Source organism: Gavia stellata, chromosome 21 (assembly GCF_030936135.1).
Source record: "Gavia stellata isolate bGavSte3 chromosome 21, bGavSte3.hap2, whole genome shotgun sequence".
NCBI lineage: Eukaryota > Metazoa > Chordata > Aves > Gaviiformes > Gaviidae > Gavia > Gavia stellata.
Window position 1 is genome coordinate 2,030,861 of NC_082614.1, and position 5,217 is coordinate 2,036,077.

Below are 5,217 nucleotides of genomic sequence, written 5' to 3' on the forward strand. Positions count from 1 at the left end.
TCATCCCTCCCACTGCCCCGGCATCCCCCCCCACCCCAGCCCGGCCGCATCCCCCCCCCCAGGCTCATGCTTCGGCCTGGCCGCATCCCTCCAGCCCAGCTGCATCCCTTCCATGGGGTCCTACCCCCCCACCAGGCAGCACCCCCTCCAGCCCCCCCACATCCCTCCCACCAGGCAGCATCCCCCCCCAGCCCGGCTGCATCCTTTCCCCCCCCCCCCCGCCCCTCTCCACCATGCTCCTGCCTCCCAAGCATCCAGCCCCTCGCAGGGATGCAGGCCAGCATCCTCGCCCCCCCCTCCCCGGTTCCTCCGCCGCGGTGATGCAGCCCCTGCCCAAACCCTCCGGCCTTCCCCGCTACCGGGGAGAGCCCCAGTGAGAAGCAGAGGCTTTGCCGAGCCCCGGCTTCGACGCCGCCGGGGGCGAAGGCAGCGAGGCCATGCCAAGGGGAGCCCCCGCCGGATTTATTTATGTTCCATAGATGGGAAAAATATATATAAGTACAAGGTGCCGAGCGGGGCCCGTCTGTTGTAGCCCCGTAGGAAAAGGTTCCCGTTGGAGCGTGCCAGGACCCGGCTGGGGATGGATTTGGGGTTCAACAGGAGGTTGGCGGGCCGGGATGGGCAGACTGGGATGCCCCAGGGGTGAGCGGGACCCCGCAGCCGACTGTGCCGTGATCCCGGGGAGACACCGGCGGGGCCATGGTGGCGTGGAGGTGGCTGACGCAGAGCCGGAGCTGTGGGTGGGGGGATTTCGGAGCCCTGCCCGCTCGGGCCTTTTGGCTGGTGCTTTCCAACCTGGCCGCTCTCAGCAAGAACCCAAACGTGGTGGCACAGCGGTTCCGGCGCTCGGCTGCACGGGGGGTCCCGTAGCCCCTCTGCGGGGCGGCTTTTGGCTCTGGAGCGCAACCGAAGCTCCCCGTCCCGCTGCTTTTGCTCCCGAAGGTCCCAAGTGCCACGGGAGCGAGCGGGGCATCGCCGTGCCACTGCTGTGCCGCTTGTGGGGGGGGACCCTGGGGTTGGGGTGCAGCTCCCCGTTCTGCATCCCAGGCACCGACTTGCGCCGCGTTCCTGCACCGATCCTGCCGTCGCCTCTCCTTGATCCAAGCCCTGACCCATCCTGCCTCTCCGCGCGAGGGGCTGCGGGCTCAGCCTGGAGCTGTTGTCCACGTGTGGCCCCGGAGCAACCTCGGAAGAGGGACAGGGAGGGGGGGATGAAGAAGCAGCGGTTTTGGGGTGTGCGGGAGACTTTGTGGGGGGCAGGCAGGCTCGAAGACCCCCCCAGAAGAGCTGATGCCTGGAGGTGCGGGACTACAGAAGTTTATCCCACGTGGAGTGACGACCTCGTTAGGGTCAGCACGGCTGCCGAGGTGCTGCCTCCCTTCCGCGGACGGGACCGTGGAGAGCCGGAGAGCGTGGTGAAGCCATCCTGGTGGGATGCTCCTTCCCGGCATCCTGCGACAGCGCGAGGGCAAAGCAGCATCCTGGTGTCGCCGGGGCAGCTCAGCCTGGTCCGGATGGAGGGTCCGGAGTTGGCTGCGGGGAGCCCGGGTGCTCACAGGGAAACATCTCTCCAGCCCCTACAGATCGTGCTGCGCCCGCCGCGGGGAGCCCCGGCATCACCTTCCCCAAAACACCCCCGAACTGGGGCGCCTGCAGCGTGTCTCAGCCATGGGCGTCCCTGCCGACGCTCACCCTTGCTGTTCAGCACAGAAACGGGACGGTTCCCAGGAGGGGAGTAACAACGGGTGAATCCGGGGCCAGATTCCCGATGCCGGCACATCGGTGTAGGTCTGGACTGGCTCCCGGCAGCGTTTGTCCTGGGTTGCCGCCAGCGTAAGCAGGAGCTGAGCTTGGCCCTGAGTCCCTGCCGCCACCGCCGCGTCCCAAGGACGTGACGCAGACGCCGAGGCCCCGCTCGGCGCTTCTTCCCTTCCCATCTGGCGGCAGCGGAGCCGGGCCAGGCACCGGCGAGGCGAAGGGGACGGTGGCCGGGGACGGGCGGGCTGGGAGGACATCTCACCCCGAGCACCCCGGGAAGACTTTGCACAGTCCTCGCACCAGCGCGAGCCCGGAATAAAACGGGTGAATCCACATTTTTTGGTTAATCCTCACGTGCTAAACCCCGATTTTGCCAGATTAATACAAGTTTTTCCCTTTTTTTTTTTTTTTAAACCACCTTAAGGCGCACACGAGGCCCCATCCTTCGTGCGCTGTGGTTGCGCGGGGAGCTGGTAACAGCATCCCGTGATGCAACATCCTTCCTTTGGGATGGGTCCCATCGGCCGCAGCCCGGCTTCGCTGGCGGCCCTTGGGGCTGGGAGGCTTTTCGGTCTTGCTTGCACCTCGAGACAGGCTCCAGCGGAAACCAAGGCAGCGGCTGGGACCGAAACGCCGACCGACATCACCCGGGGTGGGAGTCGGGGCCGGTTTGCTTCCTACGGGCCGGCAGCAGATCCGGGGCTGAGCGGCGTCGGAGCAGGAGGGTGGGAGCTGAGCGGCCGCCCCCGTTAGCCCTGCCCGGTCCTAGGTGGGCGGTGGGGCTTTATTCCCCCATCCGAGCGTGGCAGTCGGGCTTTGCAGCGCTGAATTTGGGTTTTGGGGTGTAAGTATGGAAGAGGGGTGCTGCTGCCCGCCGGTTTGCCGGAGGTCTGGGGGCAGCGCGGGGTAAAAACAAGAAGGACATGTTGCTCGGTGCTGGGTGGATTTGTTGGCCGTCCTGTGCCGCGTTGCTCCCTGTGCTGGCGTTACCCCGGTGGGGTCAACCCCCCCTCCCCATTTCAAAGCGTGGGTCAGGGCTCCCAGAAACCAGCGAGTGGCTTCCAAGGATAACCCCGGGATCGGTAGTTCCCCCTCCCCGGGCTGCCATGCTCCCGCCGGGAAGGGGGAACCCTCCCAGAATGCTTTCGGCTGCCACGTGAACATGTGGGTGAGGACGGGACGAGGCACCCGGGGAAGAGCCGTGGCCGTTTCCAAACTTGCACGGGCCGTGGCCGAAGGAGACACTGCTCCAGCACCGGGATTTTCACTGCCTGACGGTGTGGATTCTCTGATGTCTAATACCGTGGGCGAGCACAGTGCTCGTCTCCCTGCGGCATGGCGCCTCTCTGATTGCAGCTGCCTTGTTTCGGACCGACCTGCGGCCCCCCAGAGATGAGGGTGGCCCCCGTTTGCCCCGTGCCAGCCGGGCAGCACTGCTCTGCCAGTCCTGGCTCAGCCCTTTGCCAGGCTAGCAGGGAGGTGGCAGAGGATGGGCTGTATCCTCCCGGAGATCCAGGCATCTCCAGGATGCTGGATTGAGCCATTTCGGCCCCTGTACTCCCGGAGAGAGCCCCAGGGACCGTTTAGCAGCGCTTGAAATAAATGATGTGCAGAGCCGGAGATGGCACGTGAGCGTAGCAGGGCCTGGAAAGAGCCCTGAGAGGGAAAATAGAATCGTGGCGAGGTATTCCCCAGCCCGAGGGTGCTCCAGGTGTCTCCGGAATAATGAGCCCCTTGGTAGGAGTCGGGGAATAGTTGCTGTGGCTGCGGCTACGTGCCGTGGGAAAGCAGCCGCCGTGGCCAGCCGCTGCGCCGGGAATATTTGGAGGCACAGAGCAACCTCTCTGATTCGTGGCGTGAAGCCATCCGGCGTGGACACGTGCCGATCCCGCCATGCCAAGCGGGACGGGCATCCCGGTAGGCACGGGCTCCCTCTTGACGGCTCACTGGGAGCCGGCGTTGGCGGTGCATGGCCCAGCCCGTAGGAGGTTAATTAACTTTCACCTCGTGCTCCCGCAGGTGGATTTTCCGCCGCCTCTCCGCGGTCTCCAGGCAGGGCTCGGTGCCGTCTCCAGCCCGGCTGACGTCAGGGCGGGCGCAGGGTGCCATGCCGGGGGGGTGCAGCCGCCCTCCCGCTCCTTGGAGACCGGCTGCTTCGCTCCCAGTGCCTGCTCGGGGGGTGCAGCCGCTCGCCGCCGTGCCGGGTTTCGGGGCGAGCGTCTGCCAAGGGGAAATCCTGCTTGGGGTGATGGTAGGAGGCTGGAAATCCCCGTCGGGGTGCGGAGGGGAGAGAAGGGAGCGGGGTTTGTGCGGGGGCAGAGGGGGCTCGAGCCCTGGGTGACCCCAGCTCCTCGCCTCGGTCGCCCAGGGGAGCGACTTGGAGTGGGGACACCCCTCCTCTGCCTGCACCCATCCCTGTGGGGTGGCAGGGACTTGCCGGGGGCTTGTTTTTTAGCGCAAGGTCTCTGCCTGGGGAGGAGATGGGGGGGACCCAGGAGCCACCGGCCCCTCGCCATGGCCAAGGGGAAGGGGCTGCTCGTGGCTTTACCCTCTTTTGTCGGAGCATCGCACCCTCCCTTACTCCCTCGCAGTGCTGGAGTGGGGAGAGGCGCTTGAAAGGGTGGGAAAACAGAGCCCCAGCTCCAGGGGAAGGTGTATGGACCCCCCCGGCCCCTCGGCAGCATCCCTGGTTGGACCGGCAGCGTATCCCCCGAACAGCGAGCACTCTCCGTGCTGCTGGGGTTCTGACCCCTTCGCTTGCACACCCACAGCCGCAGCACCCCAGGGTGTCTCCCTGCCCTTTTCCAGATGGGTAAACTGAGGCATGGAAGAGCTGAGGGGGGTTGTGCCACAGCAGGAACGCAAAGCAGGATCTGGCCTTTGCAGCAGAGCAGCATTTAGCCCGTTTGCAAAAGCTCCATCCTGCGCAGGGAGGGCTGAGCAGCGGCTCGGGGTGAGCGAGAGCATCTCCGCAGCCACGGGACGGGGCTTTCCCCGCGGCACGGGGCCGTCTCAAGCGCTTCCCTTTCCAGCCCCGGCGGTGAAGCTCTCAGCAAAACAAGAAGTGCTTTGGCACTTGGCGGAGGTTTGCTGGGCTTCTTCCCCCCCCGCCCCGGCTTGTGCAGACCCATGGGCCAGAGCATCAGCCCACACCTGGGGCAGGGGGGGTCCCGTCTGGGCCCTCCTTTGTGCTAACGATGGCCCCTCCGCTCTCTCAAGGGTTGGGTGGGGTGGATTTCTCCCACCTGGAGCCTGGAAATTAAATTACCTCCACTTCCCCCATCCTTTCCCTGTTCCCAGCTCATCTCTGTGCGGTGGTGGGGGGTGCTGCCCGGTCCCCGGCTCCGTCCCCATTCCGGGACCCCGATTTTAGCACTGGGGAGGCTGTTGTGGCTCTGACATCCCCTCCGCTTCCCCCTGCGCTCTCAGCCTTGGGGGGGGGCAGAGAAACGGATGAAG